The sequence below is a fragment of the Tupaia chinensis genome, unplaced genomic scaffold, assembly GCF_000334495.1.
Source record: "Tupaia chinensis unplaced genomic scaffold, TupChi_1.0 Scaffold000005_2, whole genome shotgun sequence".
In the NCBI taxonomy this organism is placed as follows: domain Eukaryota; kingdom Metazoa; phylum Chordata; class Mammalia; order Scandentia; family Tupaiidae; genus Tupaia; species Tupaia belangeri.
In genome coordinates, this window is record NW_006159434.1 from 3,425,782 (window position 1) to 3,447,403 (window position 21,622).

At 34.3% G+C, this 21,622-nt stretch overlaps 1 protein-coding gene and 1 pseudogene across 1 annotated transcript in view; one reads left to right on the plus strand and one right to left on the minus strand.

Annotated features, from left to right (window-relative positions):
• Positions 1-21,622, plus strand: part of PCDH11X (protocadherin 11 X-linked) — a 779,107-nt gene that overhangs the window by 192,834 nt on the left and 564,651 nt on the right.
• Positions 1-21,622, minus strand: part of LOC102486068 (histone deacetylase 2-like) — a 129,021-nt pseudogene that overhangs the window by 51,151 nt on the left and 56,248 nt on the right.

Below are 21,622 nucleotides of genomic sequence, written 5' to 3' on the forward strand. Positions count from 1 at the left end.
AATGGACTTGAAAAGAATTAGTAAAATCTCTGTAGAATTGTGACAGAATAATTCTGATGACTATGTTGTCTATTTAAATTTTCACTGATAGGAGCTGAAGGCAGAATTGAGATGAATATATTTACTATTGTTTAGAGGATATATTTTTGTTTTGATTTGTTTTCCAGAAAGATATTCACTTTTAAATGCTTTATAATCTTCCTGTACCTCCCTTTCCAGACAAATAATGAGGTCATATATCTGCATATTTAATGGCCATACATAGTAACAAAAAGTTTACAAAGGGACTCCTGAACTTAAGAAATAACTAATGACATAGGTAATGGGAGGTAGAATTTTGTCATGGCTTTAATTATATTGGCAAGTAAGTACAGACCTTTGAAACATAAATATATAATCATTTTAAATATGTAAAAATTTTGCATCTGACTTTGTATCTTCCTTACCTATAGTTTTTGATTTTACAGTTTTTTGTTGCTGCTTGCTGCATGTAAATGATCTACCCATTCATAGCTATGTTCGCATCAATTCTTCTGAGATTTCAAACCTTCAAATTTTAGTTTATGATCCTTAGCCATATATGATTAAGACCAAACTCATGAATTCTTGTTATTAAGAGATATGCCTTATGATTTAGTAAAGAATTACTACCATGTTGTTTTCTGATTAATGTAAGTACAATGGAGCTAAAAGTGAAAGCAGTAGGTATGAAAACGAGTTATTTGGGGAATTCTTCATTTGCATCAAATAATGTGCATGATATGTAACACATCTACATCTGCATGTGTTCTCAGCCCTCTCATATCTATGGTTTCTTTCTCTGAATTACAGAAGGGATTCCTAGGGAGAAAGCCACATTGCTCCTAAGTTCATAATTAGCAATTAGTAGGAAAGATAAGCTTTAAATTAGATCTTGATAAAACTGATCATGCTTCTTTCAAAATGACAACATGGACAGCTTTCTCTCTCCTCCTGCTCTAATAAATGAATTAGGCACAAACACAGAATTAAAGAAGTTCACAGTGTCCTAAAAGCTCTGGAGGATAGAAAGATGAATTACACCTGGTGCTAGCCCTTAGGGAGCTCTTAGTCAAATGAGGTGAGATAAGAAATATAGGCAGATAATTACAAATCAAGGGAGAAACTGATTGATTCCAAAAAAGAGAGAGAGTCTGAACCACAGGAGACCAGAAGAAGGTAAAATCTATTTGGGCAGGGTAAGGATTCCTAGTGTAAGCGGTGCTTGAGCAGGTCATTAAAAGACCAAATGTAGGCTGTGGTGCAGTGATTAAGCACTGTGCATAGAAAAGCGGTTCCACAGGCTGACTGTGGTTCAAGTCCTGGATCCACTGGCTTGAAAAGCAAACTGGGTGCATGTGCTTGTCTGCCCAAAACCCTGATGGCCTGGAGAAATGGAAGAGAGATGATTATAGCATGACCACACTCCACTAGAGGATGCTTCTCCCTCTCTCCCTTTATATCTCTCTTTCTTTCTCTGTCTCTCTGGTGAGTGCAAACTCCCGGTGGCAATTTAAAAAAAAGAAAGAAAGAAAGGTCAAATTTAGACCTCTGGGTCATCATGTAACAGTATCTCAGAAATAAGAAAAGACTATTAAATGCACTGACACAGGAAATCTCTGGTGTACAGGGATGCATATCAAACAGTTCAGTTTTATTGAGTGAAATATATAAAACAAAATTGTTGGAAGGAAGTGTGAAATGTTTAGGTTTGAGTCTTGGATGCCAGGTAAAAGAGCTCAACTGACATTTACAATTTTGCTGCTGGAGAGTCAGAATTGTACTTTAGGAAGTTTGTTTTGGCAGAGATGTCGGTAAAGAATCTGTCTCTAATCTGCTTCACTATATTTCTAACCATTGCTACTAAAGATATACTGACAGTGGTATGCTGGAGCTGACTAGTACCCATTTGTGAGAGCCAATTGTGCACTTCTCTTTCCAACTCTATCCAGTGATATAACATTTTTAGCTTGAAATAGGAGGTAGTGGGAGTATTTACGCTGCAGAAATTGGCAAATGCTCTGACAGGGTGATTTTCGCCCTTTCTGAGAACTGGTCATTTAATTTGGACCAGCACACTACTGGATGGAAACGATATTATGGTAGTTACTACTTGTGATTTCTGAGTACATAGACTTTATTTCTCATTAGACCTTTCAAAATGATAATGGACTTCTGAGAGAAAATAGAGATATTATCATTGTTGCTTTATTATAAAAGTGAAATTGTAATTTACAGAACATAGCATTATAGTCTTATCCTCTAAGGAATTAAATCCTTGAGAAATTTACGTTGGAAATCATTATCATTTCCTTGGAAGAAGTTAACTAAAAATACTATGCTGTTTGTTCTACATTGGTAATGGTACTATTGTAGATTGTCTGTTACTCTACAAATTCTGTGTTGGTTAATCCAAAGAAAATAAGCATGGCAGGGGTGCCAAGGAATATAAGGATCCCCTCCCCCAGAGGATCAAATAAGCAACTTAAATGCATAGAGCATCACTGGAAAGACAATGCAAATATTTTATTAAGCTAGTTCACTTAAAATTGCATCATATTTATCTCTTTTTACCTTGAGTTAAGATTCTACTCTAAATGTAATTGCCTCTGACATATTTTCCCATGGGATCAAGTGATACTACCCTTGCATTTAAAACTTACTATACAGGGGCCCTCAGGTGGTGTGGTGTTTAAGGTGCTTGATTCCCACATTGGCAACCCTGGTTTGAGTCCCGGACTTGGAAGCTTGAAAATCACGCCAAACAAGAGTGCATGTGTGCCCAAAATCCTGAGAGGAGAGTGGAGGAGACAGGAGTGTAGCGTGGCCATCTCCCTTGGGGGAGGGGGTGATTTCTTACTTTCCCTTTCACTGTCTCTTTCTCTCTGACTAGTGCACATACCCTATAACAAAAACCTAAAACAAAATGAAACAAAAGAAATACTTACTATGCACTTTCCTTCTGAGTTCACAAAATTGAGATAGAACAAGAACAAAGGAGAAACTATATACCATGTGGATATATATCCACAATATCTCCACTTGTATATACACCTGCATAGGTACAAAAAAACTAAAGCAGAAAAAAGAGAATGAACAATGATTTATCTTGAGAGTAGTAACATGTCTTTGTAATGATATCATACAGCTTAATAGTTTTTAAACACACACTCCTTTGTATGACATATCCTTTTATAATGTGAAGTATAAGGATGTAGAGTATATAATAAAATGATTATTATAATAATAATGTACATTTATATTTGGAAAAAATAGTGTTCTACTTTTATATTTCTTGAAACTTAAACGTTTTGCATTTTTATCATCTATGAGTGTAACCTGTAAGAACTAGAATTCTAGTTTAATCATTTTCTTTATGTCTTGATTAATCTTGTTTTGTAGACAGGGATGGAGCCACCCCCTGGCCTCCGGATTGATAGGGCCTCCAGCTCTTTTTGATAATCAGTACATTTAAGATGACTCTGTTCTTTCTATACTTGAATACTGGCTCCTTGCTTAGCTATATTTTCACTTTGTCTGGGATGTGGTGCTATTGTGCTGTGTATTAAAACTTGATATATGGCACAGTAAAACCTAAATAGTATATTTATGGCTTAAATTTTCAGGTTATATATACAGGGATGAATAGCATTTTCTCTTTTTTTGTTGTTGTTTTTAAGAAGTCAGAATAAAGTTTTCCCTGTCTTTTCATATTTCAGACAGACATTTGAACTCCATTGTGTTAAGAAGAATACAGAGACAGATTTTTGGAAGTCTATTTTTGGAACATGCACATGATGTATTTTCGAGCAGTGAGAAGGTTTTAACATCCCAGAAAAAAGCAAGCATTATCCAGCTCAATGAATTGTCAAAATCAAAGTAGCTGTATGCAAGGAGCCACTTTGGGTTACCCCCCTTCTTTTTATGGATGAACCTTAAGTGCACAATGGAGGGTTGCATGGGAGGGAAAAAATATTTGCATTCAGATGTATAGGAGGAAAAAGAATTCTTGCTGACTACTTTTTTCAGGTCAAGCTAATGTAATGTCATTCATGTCAGTATCCGAAGTAGATTCTTACTTAGAGTATATGTGATGCTTGTGAATGTCATAAAATGTAGGACTTTCATGGTTCTAAAGAAACAACTAATATTCTAACTTTAGATGTTTGGCGGAGACATATGATCTTCTGAAAATAACACATTGTTTCAAAATACAAATAATTATTACTTGTCAAGTGAAAGAAAGCTTTTCTTTTCTAGCAAAATCCCTTTCTCTCTCTTCCTCAACACATTCTGACTTTGGCTATGTTTTTCTTACATATTAATTCCTTAAGTCTTTGAATGTAGAGGGCATCCATTTTGTTCTATGCCACTTAAAGTAAATGAAACAAGAAAAGTTCTTTTTTTTTTGGAAAACAAGATATGAATTTTTATAAAATATATATTTAATTTTATTTATTTATTAATTATTGAAAAAGAATACACTTTTTTTCTGTATATTTACTTACCCAATCAGCTAAATGTGGAAAAAAAGGCCTGTATTTTAAGTAGAAAATATGATTTTTCAGTGAAAAGTCACTATTTACTGAAAAGTGCTATGTGTAAAATATCTATTAGAAAATAAATTCATTCTGTGTCTTTGGCAGCTTATGATTTACTACGAAATACAGTTTTAGATTTTCTATGATATTCAAGGGATTCACATCATTGGAATTTCATCTTAAGATTGAGCTGAGCCTTTGTTATTATTATTATTATTATTATTTATTTTATACATTTAATCATTATACATCATTTTGCTTGTAAGTTGAATTTACCCAACATAGATACACTTCACACTAGTCCAGTTGAGGATACAAAACCCATTATTAGCAACAGATAATAACCCAATTCTGTGTCCAATAAATGTCCTGCCTCTCTATTTTTCCTCAATTTTCTTCCTTATGCTCTCTCCCTTCTCCTAGCCTCCTCCTATATTATCTCCAGAATCTATAATCGTGTTCAGTATTTCTATGTCCTCCAATCTCTCAGTTTTAACAATAGAGTGGAAACAGTTGGTATACGTTAAGTGGAGACATGCAGTGTCTCTCTTTCATAGCCTGGCTTGCTTCACTCAGGAGCAAATCTTCCATATTCATCTACTTTCTATTGAATGCCAGGATCTTGTTTTTATAGCTGAGTAGTATTCCATAGAGTATATGTAATACTCTTTTCTAATCCATTCATCTGTTTGTGGACATTTGAATTGGTCCCATGTCTTAGCAACTGTGAATAATGCTGCAGTAAAAATAGATGTGTAAACACTCTTCCAACTAAGCATTCTCCTATCTTTTGGGTAGATACTCAGGAGTGGAATTGTTGGAACATATCATAGCTCTACTTGAAGGTCTTTGAAGAACCTCCATATTATTCTCCACAGTGACTAGATCACTATAGTATATTCCCACCAGCAGTGTAGGAGAGTTCCCTTTTCACAACAGCCTCACCAGCCTTCATCATTTAATTAATTAATTATTTATTTAATTTTTTAATCTTTACACTTCTGACTGGGGTTAGGTGTCATCTCATTGTGGTTTTGATCTGCATCTCCCTTATAGTGAGGGACGTTGAGCATTTTTTCATATGCTTTTTGGCTGTTCATATGTCTTCCGTAGAGAGTGGTTTATTCAGCTCCTTTTCCAGTCTTTTAATTGGGATAGTTTTTTTTTTTTTTTTTTTTTTTTTTTTCCCAGCTAAGCCTCTTGAGTTCATTGTGTATTCTGGTTATCAGTCCTGTATTTGAAACATAGTTTACAAAAATATTCTCCTTTCCCAAGGGTTGTTGATTCATGCTAATTATTGTGTCCAATGCTGTGCAGAAATTTCTTAATCTGATGTAATCTCATTTGTCTATTTTGGGGATTATTGACTGTACTTTGAGGGTCTTATTTAAGAAGTCTTTGCCTACTGCAATGTCTCCCAGATTTTCCCTAGTGTTTTCCACCAGCAGTTTTATAGTTTAAGGTCTTAGGTTAGATCTTTGATCCACGTTGAGTTGATTTTTATTAATGGTGAGAGAGAGGGATTCAGGCTCATTTTATGCACATGAATACCCAGTTTTTCCAGCACCATTTGCTAAAGACCTTTTTCTTTTCCCACTGGATTGATCTTTGTTGAAGGTTAGCTGGCTGTACATTTTGGGAGTTATTTCTGAGGTCTCTATTCTGTTCCATTGGTCCACATATATGTTTTTGTGTTACTACCATGCCATTTTGATTATTGCATCTTTGTAATATATTTTAGGGTAAAGGAGTAAGATGCCACCCATTTCACTCAACTTACATAGGATTGCTTTGGCAATATGGGATCGGTTTTTTTTTTTTTTTTCAGACAAATTCTGTGATTTTCTTTTCTAGATCTCTGAAGAATGTATCTTGTAATTTTAAAGAGATTGCCTTAAATATGTGGATTACTTTGGGTAGAATTGCCATTTGATTATATTAATTCTCCTAATTCAGGAACAAGGATTGTCCTTCCATTTTTGTTGTTGTTGTTGTTGTTGTTTTCAATTTCTTTTAGAAGATTTTTATAGTTTTCCTTGTAGAGGTCTTTGGCTTCTTTGGTTAGATTTATTCCTATGTATCTTATACATTTTGTGGTTATGGTAAATGAGATTTCTTTCTTCAGTTCTGCCTTTGTCTGCTTTTTATTTATGTATAGAAATTCTATAGATCTTTATAAGTTGATTTTTTATTCTGCCACTTTACTGTATTCATTTATTACTTCCAGAAGTTTTTCCATGGATAGCTCTTGGGTCTTCTATGTATATAATTGTCATTTGCAAATAGATATAATTTCAACTCTTCTTTTCATATTGGAATGTCTTTTATTTTATTCTCTTGTCTGATATCATTGGCTAGGGCTTTCAGCACTATATTGAAAAGGAGTGGAGCAAGTGGGCAACCTTGTAACCAGTTTTTAGTGGAAAAGCTTTCAGCTATTCCCCATTTAGTATGTTAGCTATAAGTTTTTGTAGATAACTTTTATTATGCTGAGAAATGATCCTTCTACACTGATTTTGCTGAGTTTTAATCATGAAGAGATATATTTTGTCAAATGGATTTTCTGCACCAATTGAAAAGTAAATATGGTTTTTAATCTTTCTTTCTGTTGATATGGTGTATTACATTTATGATTTTGTGTATGTTGAACCAACCTTGCATAATCTTTTTTATGTATTCTTGGATATGATCTACTAGTATCCTGTTGAGAACATGTCTTTTGTTGAGAATTTTTGCATCTATATTAATCAGAGATACTGGTCTCTGGTTTTCCTTTCTTGTATTATCCTTATCTGTTTTGCAAATGAGCGTGATGGAGGCTTCATAAAATGAATTTGGGAGGATTCCTTTCTTTTGGATCTTTAGAAATAATTGGAGTAGAATGGGGGTTGCCTCCTCTTTAAGATTTTTGTAGAATTCAAAGTCGAAGCAATCAGGATCAGCTTTTCTTTATTGGAAGGTTATTTATTACTGATTCAATTTCAGTTCTTGTTATAGGTCTATTCAGGCTATCTATGTCCTCCAGAGTCAATCTTGGTAGATTATATGTGTCCAGAAACTTGCCCATCTCATCCAGATTTTCTTGTTTGTTGGTGTATAGATGCTCATAGTATCTTCTAATGATGTTTTGTATTTCTATTATATCCATCATAATATTGCCTGCTTCACTGTGAATTTGATTTTAGTTCTTGTTATAGGTCTATTCAGGCTATCTATGTCCTCCAGAGTCAATCTTGGTAGATTATATGTGTCCAGAAACTTGCCCATCTCATCCAGATTTTCTTGTTTGTTGGTGTATAGATGCTCATAGTATCTTCTAATGATGTTTTGTATTTCTATTATATCCATCATAATATTGCCTGCTTCACTGTGAATTTGATTTTTCTGGTTCCTTTCACTCTTCTTCATAATTACTGTAGCTAATGATATGTTAATCTATGGGCGTGGTGGCGCCCGCCCTATGGCAAAAACCAATGATATGTTAATCTTTTCAAAGAACCAGTTTTTGGTTTCATTTATTTTATGTATAGTCATTTATTTTTTATTTCATTTATTATTTATTTTATCCTGGCATTTTTTGGCATTTTTTGTTGTTTTTCCAATTCTCTGAGGCATGATGTTAGACTGTCCTTTTGCCACCTTTCCGTCTTTTTCTTATGCGAACAAATTGCTATGAATTTCCCTTTTATGACTGCTTTTGTGGTGTCCCATAGTATAGAAACTCTTACACTCATTATTATTTGTTTCATGAATCTTTTTTATTTCAGTCTTAATCTCTTTGGTAGTTTTGAAGTCATTCAGAAGTAGGTTATTAAGTTTCTATGTGTTTGTGTATTTTCGAGGGATTTTCCTAAAATTATATCAAATTTAATTCCATCATGATCAGAGAGATGCTGAATATAGTTTCTATGACTTTGAATCTGTAAAGTCTCTTTTTTTTGCCCTATCATGTGGTCAATCTTCAAAAAGTTTCCATGTGGGGGTGGGAAATATGTATATTTTGTGGTTTTGAAGTGGAAGGTTTTAATAGATGTCTTTCAAGTCCATTTGATTTATGGTATTGTTTAGGTCCTGAATGTCTTTGCTTATTTTTGTCTTGTTGATCTGTCTAAAGGAGGATAATGGGGTGTCGAGTTCCACAAAAATTAGTGTGCTGCAGTCTCTCCTTTTAGATCTAGTGGTCTTCCTCCACGTATTTGGGAGCACTTGATTTGGGTGCATAGATATTAATAAGTGTTATATCTTCTTGATGAATTAGCCCTTTCACTATTATATAATGCCCTTCTTTGTCTCTTCTTTCAGTTTGTGCCTTAAAGCCTATTTTTTTTCTGAAATCAATTTCACAACTCCTGCTCTTTCTTTCTTTTCTTTTTTTTTTTTTTTTTTTTTGGTTTCCATGGAATATGTTTTTCTAGCCCTTCACTTTTAGTCTATGTACGTCTTTATCCATGAGGTGGGTTTCTTGTACTCTTGTACACAAAAGATGGAGGTTTGTTTATTTATTTATTATCCATTCAGCCAATCTGTGCCTCTTGATTGGAGAATTTAAACCATTAATATTCAACATTATTACTGTTAGTTTCAAACTTGTCCCTACCATTAAGTTGGCCATTTTCTTGGTTGTTTTTTATTTTCTTATTTCTGTCTGTCAGTCTTTAGTTTTCTTGGTATAGCACTTTCTTCAGAACTTCTTGAAGAGCTGGTCTGAAGTAGGCAAATTCTTTCAGGTTTTGTTTATCTGAGAATGCTTTTGTCTTTTCTTCCCATGTGAATGACATTGTTACCAGGTACAGTAATCTTGTTTCCTATTATTTTTCCTTTAGCACTTTGACTATCTTTTCCTATCTTTCTACAGTAATCTTGTCTCTATTTTTCATTTAACACTTTGAATATATTTTCCCATCTTTCCTTGCTTTAATTGTTTCCAATTAGCGATCTAGTGTTAACCGTATGGGACAACCTTTGTAAGTAATTGATGTTTCTCGCTTCCCAATTAGAGCATCTTTTTTTTTTTTTTTGTCTGTAGTCTTGGTCAGTCTGGTTATGATGTACTGTGGAAAAGATCTTGGGTTCTTCCTATCTAGAGTCCTTTGTATGTCTTGGGTCTGGATATTTGAATGTTTCTCTAGGATTGTAAAGTTTTCTTTGCAGGATTTCATGAAATAGACTTTCTCTTTTTTTACATTTTATTTAACTTTATCTTATAAATTTCTTGTTCTTTTATACATTTAATCATGTTGTTTAGCTTACAAAGTGAATATTCCAACATGTGTACATTTTGCCCTAGTCCAGTTGATAATACTATAAAATAATCTTCCACAGATAATACCACATTTCTTTGTCCCAGTAATGCTTTTCCTCTCTATTTTTCTTCTAAATGTCCTTTCTCAGACTCTACTCTTTCACAAACACTACCAATTATTGTGTTTCTATAGATTTACAATAGTTTCTTCACCTACTGGGACACCAGTTATTCAAATTAGTGTAGATTTCATGGAATCTATTACTTCTCATATATTATCCTCATTTTTTTGGCTTATTTTCTCTATTTTTTTCAGTGTTTTATTCCTAGGTCAGAAGTTTTATCTTCTACATCCAGGTTTATATCTTCTGCATGATCAACTCTGCTTTTAATAATTTCGAGGGAGGTTTTGATTTCCTGTATTACAGCCTTCATCTCTAACAGCTCTGTTTGATTCTTTTTTTATGGTGTCTGGTTCTTCTTTCATATCATGGAAGGACTTCCTCATCTCCTGTAGCTCATTGTCTCTTTTTTCTTGAATCTTCTGGAGTTTCTTGTCTTTTTTCTCTTGCATCTTATTAGATTTTGCCACTGTGAATATTCTGAATTGTTTATCTGACATTTGCACAAGTTCCATTGTGCTGTCTGTGGATGATGAGGAATTATTATTTTTCCTTGGGGGAGAGATATTTTCTTGGTTTCTCGTATTTCTTGTGCCTTTGCTGTGGGATTTGGTCATCTGATGGATTATCCATTTCTTCCTAATGTCTTAGAGTTAATTTTGAGCATTTAAAGATGTGCAGAAGAATGTGATCCATTATCTCTTTGTAGCCCTGTCTCCCTGACTCTCACCCTGTGATCTGCACTTATGTCATTGGGACTGGGTGTTCCAGGTGCCTCCCAGATTCTGGAGTGGACGATTAGAGTGTGCAGATTCCAAGGCAGTCTCTGACCTTCGTCTGTAAACTTGTTTCTGCCACAGAGGAGCTAGGAAAAATGGTGGAGCGGAAGTTGGAAGCCTGAAATGAGCCTTTAAAGGATTCAAATTGTTTCCATAACTGGAAGAGAAAAAAACAATATCTGCAGATAAATAGGAATGTATATTAAATTAAATGCATTCTCTATTTCTCCTTTTTACTATTTAAAGTTTTTTTTTCAAAGAAAGAGAGATAGAGAGAAAAAGAGAAATAGAGAGAGGCATCTCCAAGAGGTTCTTTATGTCACAATCCATTTCCAGATTTGCAAGCCTGAATCACAGGCATGTGCATGCATTCCTCACATGTATAAGGAGACCTTGAGACTAGAACCCAGTATTTCTTCCTGTTGGTCCAGTCTTATGGAGCATTGGATTGTATAGCACCACTGGCTGGACCATCATTAATACTTGATATTTACTAAATTGATTGTCCCATTCCACGTTTATTTATTTTTCCCATACTTCATGTAAAATTAAGTTTATCCTAGTACCAATGATTTCTAATATGATTAAATTTCCAAATTTAACAAAAGATTTTACTTAGAAATAGAGATACTATTGAAGTATACATACTGATGTTTTAATGATGCAGAAATTTGCTTTGATTCATTTTCTGTTCTTTCAGTTGCTAGTACAACCTGAAGTGTTATAGAATGAGTTATAAGGTTACCTTTATTTCTTAAGAAAGCTGGCATTCATACTTCAAGAAAAATATTTTTAGTGCATACAATAAGATAGTGATGTCAACTGTAAGTTTGTTTTTCCTTGTATTTCATATCATTTTATTGGTATGAATATGAAAAATGGTAGGATGATTTTCCAGTGTGACATTTATAGTTAATTAGAAATACATTCTTTCTTTTTTATTTTGGAGAGATTTTCGGTATAGGGCGCATGCACTCACCAGACAGACAGAGAGAGACAGAGAGACAGAAAGCGAGAAATCACCCCCCAGGAGGGATGGTCATGCTGCAGTCCCTTCTCCTCCATTCTCCTCTCGGGATCTTGGGCACGCACGCACACGCGCCCGGCGTGAGTTTTAAGTCACCGGGTCCGGGATGTGAACCGCGGTCGACTACGTGGGAGTTCAGCTACATAGCCATTATGCTAACTGCTGGTTCCCAGAAATACATTCTTATGTTTTGTTCATTTATTTGATATTCACTATAGAATACACTATGTAACAAGCAGCCCTCTTTTAGTAGTATAAAGTTTAGAGCTAGACTGGATTCAAAGGCCTGTTCCTTGACACTTTCTTTCAGTGTCTTGGACAACTCAACTAATCAGTCTGTGCCTTAATTTCCTCATCTTTTAAAATGGATACATTAAAAACAGAACTTATATAGAGTAGTTAGCCCAAGTTACAGAAAAGTAGATTTTAAACTCTTCAACACTTGTGTATTGGGGCATACACATCTTTATATTTCTAGTACATAGGATAATGCATAACAGGCATAGTAAACAAATATATTGTAATAATAAACATTTCAAATAAAACTAAATGTCCCATTGTACTTTGGCAGTTGATTAGATTCCCTTGGAAATTTCAGGTGAGGATTACAATAGAACTCAGTGAGGCACCAACTTGGAAGGACCAAGTCTGCTGGTTCACATTCTAATGCAATCAATATTTGTTTGCATATTATATATATATATATATATAGTTCATATCAACCCCATTAGATGACATTCTTTTTATTTGATATTATATATATTCAAAGGTTTATTCATATACATTTGAATAGCATGAAAATTACATTGTACAAATTCCATAAAGTAAAATTATGGGCTAATGAATGGATAGAAGTCTAGGTGAACAGATATATTATATGGAGGAATACAGTTTAAGAGCATTATCGATGGGCCAGCTAGGTGGCATACTGGTTAATGTGGTTATATTCCACATGGCTGACACTGTGGTTCAAGTCCAGACCAGGTAGCTTGCAAAACATGCAATGTGTGTGTATATGCATTCCTAAAATCCTGAGAGGAGAATGGAGGTGAAGGGATTGTGTAATAGCTATCCCCCATAGGAAGGTGCTTTCTTATTTTCTCTCTCTATATATAGGTTAGCATATATAGCCTATAGTATAGTCAATTAAAGCAAAATGAAACAGAAAACATTACCTATTCAATACCAAGCAAAGGACCAGTAAAAAATGTTTATCTACTTCTTCCCTTTCCTTCATCAGCATATAGTATATCGTAATGCCTCTCTGATTTCTAATTCTTTAGTATTGGTTTACAATTATCATTGCCCCAATTCACTGCTAGAAATTAGATAACTAAAATATTTTTAAACCCTTTAATGTTGGAAAGCATTGGTACTTCAAAAGAGAAAAATGTTTCTCTGTTTGTTGTATGAGAAACAATCCAGCTATGATTTCAAATACAGTACGCTCTTAATTCCGAGCTGGTGGAAATGCACCAAAATGTTAATTAAATTTTTATTACTTATGGCAGGAAACAAAATATCATGAATTGTTGAGACATACGTATTTGTGTAGATGACATTATGTTTTTTACTGTACTAGTAACAGTAGAGAGGAAAATATACAAATATGTGCGTTGTTTTAAGATGCATGGAAAGATGTATGTGTGAAGTTTCACTAATGTTGTTTAATATTGGGGGGCCAGCAGGTGGTGTAGTGGTTGATACCCACATGGCTGACCACAGTTAGAGTCCCGGACCTGGGAGCTTGAAAATCACACTAGGCACCTTGAAAATCACACTAGGCACGTGCCCAAAATCCCCAGAAGAGAATGGAGAAGAAGGGATTATGTTGTGGCTATCCCCCCCGGGGATGATTGGGTGGTTTCTCTCTCTCTCTCTCTCTCTCTCTCTCTCTCTCTCTCTCTCTCTCTGGTGCGCACATGTGCCCTCTAGCACTTACGAAAAAAAATTGAGAGGTCATAGTTGTGTTGTAGACAAAAACCTAAAAAAGAAGTTTATGTACTATTGGTCTCAATAAATCCACAAAGAATCAGATGACCATCATAATAAAAGTTTGTTAAGATGAAATAAATTAAAATTTGGTAAAGTATTAGAACCTGGGCAAATAACTCTAGGTATTCAGGCTAACCACCCCCCCCCCAAAAAAAAAAGATAATAGAGAGTGCTGATGGTTGCACAACTCTGAGTATACTAAAAACTAATTGATTTTGCATATTAATAGGTGTACCTATGGCACTTGAATTATATCTTAGTAAAGCTGGTAAAATATGCAGACAGATAATTTTAAATGTGTAAACACAACTTTGAACTCTAAACTCAACTATTATACATATATTTTTCTTAGTATTTATCCAGTGCCAATGAAAGCTATTGCATGTACATTGAGGAGGTGACACTGTTTTCATATTTCTTCCCAATTTGTTCCACAATTATTCTTACCCTTTTAAGAACTAAAAGGAATAGGGATGAATGTCCAGTCCCTTGTTTTTACCTACTTTAGTAAATCTGAATGTTTAGCTAGTACAATTTGAACCACGGCTATGTAATTTAGATTAGTAGGCATAATAGTTTCCCATACTACTGAGTATTACAAGAAAATAAAGATAACCCTTAAAGGTTCCAACTTTTAAATGATCTTTATAAGTGATTTTTGCTGGAATAAGGTGAGAATATATTATTCTAAGCCTTTGAAAATTTGTTTTATAAAGGATGGATAACGTGTGTTCATTTTCAAGTCAGCATTGATTGATTTTTCTCTCTTTAATGTATTATAAATAACAGAGGAACAAAAATCATGGAGAAATATTATGAAAAAATTAAAAACAGTATCATAAAAATATTTCAGTTATAATTCTCCAATTCATTCCTCCCACCCCCCATCTCTGTCAGTGTACTTCTACATTTATGCTAAACCTACTTACAGAGAGTAGAAACTAAACTCCCAGACACACATAACCTTACACAAAATTCTAGTAGACCTGATAGTTATGAATTTGCCTTCAATTTACTTATTATTTTTCCTCTCCAAATCACAGAAAACATTGTATGTTAACATTATCAATTTCAGATATATTCAGTATACTTGTGATGCATTTGAACTTCATCATATTACTAATTTTTATTCTCTGAAAATGTATAAAATTCCTTAGAATTCTTACCTTTTTTCTCTTTATCAAGGATGCCTGAGGTACACACTATCAATACTTTATGAAGGAAGAAAATTTTATTGTTGACATTTTGTTTGAGTTACAGTTGAAAATTTAAAAGGCAAAGTCATTATAGTTTTATTGCTGGAATTAGATGTTTAAATATTTTTCTGCTGTGAAGAATATATGTACATATTTAGTTTATTAATAAATGTTCACTTGAAGCTAAATAGATTTTTTCACAAAAGTCCTTATTTCATATATACTAATAATAATCATAACACTATTTATATGTTTACATATTTATCATTTAAACTTAGTAAGTTATTAGATATTACTTCATTATATTTCAGGTACTTCTTAAATCTCCTGACTGTGCTTTATTGCATTAGTAGAAGACAATTTTGATTTTATTGGTATATGAACATATGCTTTAGTTGAATCATGAACCACATTAGCCCCACAGATATTAATGTGATCATAAACCCTAGAGTGTAACCCTATTAGTTTTTAAAAATAGCTATGAAGTTAACTTTAAATCAAATTTTAAAGATTTTGTATAATGGTAATTCATAACTAGCAATCTAAACATCTGAAATTATAAAAAATTATGATATTATGATCAAGGATGTTCTGAAAATTCATCAAACCCTACAAAGTTAACTAGAATTTTTATGGCTATTATTTCCCAGATAAGAGGCAGAGGAAGAGCTAACATTGAATTGAGAGTCTAATATCTCTTCAGTATCATGTGTTCATCTGTGTATGTGTCAAATAATTTCATTTTCACAATAATTAGTTGAGCTCAGTATTGTTACCTCATTTTCTAAGTGAGGAAATAAAGGCTCAGAAATAATAAAAATCTTGGGGCATGGTTGCAAAACTCATATTTAGTAGAACCTGGGCCCATACTCATGTACTTCTGATTCCATTTCATATTCAACCATTTAATTGAAAGTGTCTAACCTTTAACACCTAGCATTGCTATCAGGATAATTTGAAGTGTGCCAAGAGCTTATATAAATGCCTCATTAGGTGCTATATCATTTACAAGTTGTAAATTTGGCTTAGTTGTAAATCTCCTTATGTCTATTTTGGATCTAGAAGCAAAGCTGTGTAAATTTAACAAGGAATGGGCAAGATCAATGTTATTGACACTTCACAATTGTGTAACTTTTTAAAAGTCACTTTATCTATTGAAGTGACCCATGGAAATTATATATCCCCAACTCATAGGATTTTGTGGGAATTCAATGAGATACTTCATGTGAAAACTTTTACTTCATCATTCCAATCTTCATTAATAAGAATTTTTTACTTAATTTAATGTGTAATGTAGTCATTTCTCTTTCTCCTGAAGTTCAAGGAAGAGGTACTCAGGATGAGTATTTAAAATTATTATTTAGCCTTTGAAACTGAAGACAAAACAAAGTGTGACAGTCCTTTAAGGAAACTGGTTGCTCAAATGAAATGATCAAAATGTATAAAGTGTATATTGTAGAGAAAAGGAATTTGGCTCTCAATGAATGTGAAGCACTCACTGAATGAGTAGCCAGAGAAGTTGCCTATTATCTTGAAAGCATTCAAATTCCTGTTCCAGAAAAGGCAAAGTGGAATTTTTTTTTAAGAGGTTTTTGCTATAGGGCGGGTGTGCTCGTCAGATAGAGAGAGAAAGAGAGACAGAAAACGAGAAATTATCCTCCAGGGGGAATGGCCACGCTGCAATCCCTTTTCCTCCATTCTCCTCTTGGGATCTTGGGCATGCATGCACACGCGTCTAGTGTGAGTTTTAAGCCACCGAGTCCGGGACACGAACCATAGTCAACTACATGGGAGTCCAGCGACATAGCCATTACGCTAACTACTGGTCCTGCAAAGTGGAATTTAATACTCATCCCCTGAACTCTTCCCAGAGGAAGGTTGGTATAAAGAGCAAATAGATTTTCAGGGATAAATTGCCATGAGATATACTGGTAAATATGCCTGAACAAAATTCAAACTAGTCTCCTTTGTTTTACTTTGATTTATACTGCTGTTTGATACATACTCGTTTGCAGATTGCAGGACTATTTAATTATTAAGATTCTCTTAAAGAAAGAGTAGTTTAAGAATCATCCAGTATCATCCAATTTAGAATTTTATTCGTAAGCAGAAAATTCAATTTTGAAACAAAACCAGACATTGGGGAAAGTTGCCTATAAGAGGACAGTGGAATAGGAAGGAGATGAAATCTTTCATTGAGGCTTATATGTGTTACATGAAATATTATCAAATACCATGATATCTTTGCTGAATACATTTCTATTACATGTATATCAGGCCTTACATAAACATGTTAGCAATTATTTAAATTTACAGTCATATATTTAGATTTAACTATTCTTTTTTTTATCTTTTTTTTTTTTTTTGGAGAGATTTTTGCTATAGGGCGCGTGCGCTCGCCAGACAGACAGAGACATAGAGACAGAAAGCGAGAAATCACCCCCCAGGGGGGATGGTCACGCCGCAATCCCTTCTCCTCCATTCTCCTCTCGGGATCTTGGGCACGCATGCACACATGCCCGGCGTGAGTTTTAAGCCACCAGGTCCGGGACGTGAACCGCGGTCGACTATGTGGGAGTCCAGCGACATAGCCATTACGCTAACTGCTGGTTCCCTAGATTTAACTTTTAAAACTTGCTTTCCTATTTTAAATTTTAAGCTGTTTAAAGTTGTTTTTTATCATAAAGAAATACACACATGGGGGCCAGCAGTTGAAGTGGTGGTTAAGGAACTAAACTTCCACATGGTTGACTGTGGTTCAAATCCCAGACCCAGTGACTTAAAAATCTTCCTGGGCATGTGTGCATGAGTGCTTAAAGGTCTGAGAGGAGAATGGAGGAGAAGGTATTGTGATGTGGCCATCCCCCGTGTGTGCTAGATGATTTCTCACTTTACCTTTCTCTATCTCCGGTGCGCATACGTGCCCTCTGAAAAAAAACTAAAAACAAATAAACAAACAGACAAAAACAAGAAATACACACACTGCCCAGCCATGGGACGCAGGTGGTGGGAAGCCCATGATCCTGGATGACTAGAGGCTTGGATGGTGGAACTGGGGCACACTGGGACCAAGTCAAAAGAATTTCTCTCTCTCTCTCTCATTTAAAGAAGTAGATGCATGAACTTAAAAAAATAATAATTATATACACAAAATAAAAATAGGAATTCAATACTCTTAGTTTTATTGTGTGTTTAGAGAGATAAGATTTATTTTGCTTTAATATATATTTATATTGTCATACTACATTTATGACCTTACACTTCATTCTGGACAAAGGCAGCTGGCTATGTCTTTAGGTGTAAAATTATGTTCAAATGAAATAAATTGAATCTTCAGAACAAAGAAAAATAGATATTAAAGTGAGAAGAAGGGAAGCAGGATAGTTTATTATACAAAAATAATTTAAGAAATCACTCAATATTAGAAGAAAATGTGACTTATCTACATGGAAGGTTATATAGGGGATATTGGCCTCCATAATTATAAAGATCGTCATGTAATCCTCTTTCTAATCAGACTAGTGGGCAGATCTTTCTAATGAAGCTGTTTTTGTTCCAGGTAAGAGAGTATTTCAATAGCTGGTGGCGGCCACTAAGTGGCAACAGAATCCTATCATAGAAGTTTTTTACATGTGATTAAAGATATCATTATAATATCTTAAAAGTATTATAGTGAATTTGACAGCCTTTAACATTGGGCATCTGATATTGAAGTTTGTTTTACTTTGAAAATTGGAAATTGTGTTATCTCATTACCTTTCAGGTATTTGAAGACATCATTCAATTTACATCAAGTTTTTATTTTATTATTGAACTAGGACTAAAAGTTCCAAAACACAAATAAAATAAATGAAATCAAGAAAATTAATGATGCTTAACTCAGTTATCAAAATACCAATGTAGTATAATTTTTGCAAATTGGTTTTTCTATTCTGGATTTATATTCTATTTGCCATGTGTTCATTTTGAACTTACATAGGATAACTCATTTTTATAAAGTTATACCATTCATATAACTTGAGGACAGGTTATTGCTTATCTTTATAGATAAGTGACTTGATGAGTATACTAGAGCTCTTTAGGGAATAGGCATTTTGTTCATTGTATTGTGAATTCAATTCTGAGGCCTGATATTTTGCCCTAAGAGTTGCAATGATTTATTTTAATCATGATGATAATAGATGACTTCACAAGCTACATATAATACAATTGGTAAGTCTACTTAATCTGCCTTTAATGCTTCTCCTATCTATGCTGATCTTCATCTCACTTCTTTGGTTGTTTGGGATACTCAAGTCTTGAGAAAAAATACCCCAGTGATCTTATTCTGCTTTTCTTAGGCCTTTAGAGCCTCATGTGGCTAATGGCAACAGTCACACAGTAGAATGTGTTAAAATTCACTAAAATATTTAGCTTTCTGTTTTGTTTTATTTTAATTGCCAGAAGGTGTTTACACTCCCCAGAGAAAGACGGGAGAGAGAGAGTGGGGGAGAAAGCACCCATCAGTGGGGCATGGTCATGCCACAATACCTTCACCTCCATTTTCCCACCCTATTAAGGTTTTATATACTCCTGCACACGTGCCCAGCATGTTTTTCTAGCAGCCAGGCCAGGCCTCAACCACAGTCAACCATATGGGATTTGGATCCCTTAACCATGAGGCAATGGGGCTGGCCTACATTTCTGTTTTTATTAATACAACCCAGGCCTAAAACATGGAGGGCTAATGGATGGTGGTGACATGGATTCTAGAAACTTTTGGGGGTATATTTTGTAAAACTGCTTATATGGGCCGTAAAGGTAGCAACTGCTATGAGTAATATCAATTATATAAATGTAAAATACATGTGTGTGTGCTTAATCCTCAAGTAAAGTGTGCTTAATTTGTTTCTATGTACAATTATTAGTTACTGTATTTACACAGTGAGTAAAGCCAAATTATCATATGTACATAAAACATACCTTAGTAAAAATTTTGGCCCAAGTTAAAGATATTACTCTTAGTCTGCTATTAATATCATATTTCATAATTTAAGTACGCTAATTCATGTGTGTTTATGTTGATAAATACTGATTAGAATTCAGATTTACAGTAAAAGCTACAACATAATAAATATTCAGTTTCAAAATATTGATCTTTATTTCAGTGCTGTATTTTTCCTTTGATTTATAATCTCCAGAAATTATAGTGTGTAATTGAATTAGATATCACAGTTCGAGGTTCTTAGATTCCTCTCTTGTCTGAATGGTTTACATTGCTCATTAACAATGGCAGGCTCTTGGAGAAGTAAGGATAATGTACATTCTTGAATGTTTCTAAGACACAAATTCGAAGAGTTGAATTAGGTTTTGGATCAAAATTAAACTGCAGCTTGTGATGTGATACTACTTTAGAGCTGATGCTGTGTGTCTAATAAACATTTGGCTATATGAAATGAGTGCATTAGTTTTTGTGCTTTAAAAGAATAGTTGAGCTAAAGTTCCAGTTAATACACAAACATAGTATGAATTTGTAACATACTTTTTGACAGTAAGTATTGTGTGCTAGGAAACCTACATAAGATCATGACCTTATATCATACAAGACTTTCTCATAAATGAAGTACTTTAAAAGTTCATGGGGACCAGCAGTTAGCATAATGGCTGTGTCACTGGACTCCCATGTAGTTAACCGGAGTTCGCGTCCTGGACCCAGTGGCTTAAAACTCACGCCGGGCATGTGTGCGTGCGTGCCCAAGATCCCGAGAGGAGAATGGAGGAGAAGGGATTGAGGCATGGCCATCCCCCCCTGGGGGGTGATTTCTCGCTTTCTGTCTCTCTGTCTCTCTCTGTCTGTCTGGTGAGCGCACCTGCCCTATAACAAAAACCTCTTAAAAATTAAATAAATAAAAAAAAGAGTTCATGAAAAATAAAATTAAAGTATATATTTAGGACAGATCTGTTGCCTTCTCATTAAGGCAGCTGGGTCCCACATGATCAAACACATGGTTCTAATCCTGGACCCAGCATATTGAAAATGGACAGGCATGTGTGCCTGTGTGCTCAAAACAAGTCCTAAAGAAGGGAGAAATGGAGAGGAAAGGATTGCAGTGTGACCATTCCTCAGAGTGGCCACTCCTCAATTTTCATGTTGGGGGGGGTGCTTTCTCACATTCTCTCTCTCTCTCTCTCTCTCTCTCTCTCTCTCCAGTGAATGTATGTACCCACTGGCAACAATTTTTTGAAAGTACGAGTTTATTTTTATATGAGACAAATTCATACATAGTTTTATCATAATACATACTTTTACATGAACTTTATAAGACTCCCTTATATTACATTTAACCCTCAAAATCCAGTAAGACAGATAAGATTGGGTTCATTAATTTTAATTTCAAGATGAAAAAACTGAAATTCAAAGAGGTATTTGACATTCCTAGGATGTAAATTTAGCTCTGGTAACATTTTCAGTATACCACATTGCTTTGGAGTATTCAAAATCTCATTTTCACCTAGCTGAAGGTAAGGAATAATTATAAAAGGCCTACCTTTATATCTTCATGATATATGCATAGATAAGGCAGCTTGATACTGAGAATGAGGATTGTCTATATTAAATAAATTCTTTACATTTTTTTAAAGAGAGATTTTTCTCTATTGGGTGTGTGCATTTGCCAGAGAGATAGACAGAAAGCAAGAAATCATCCCCCAGGGTGGATTGCC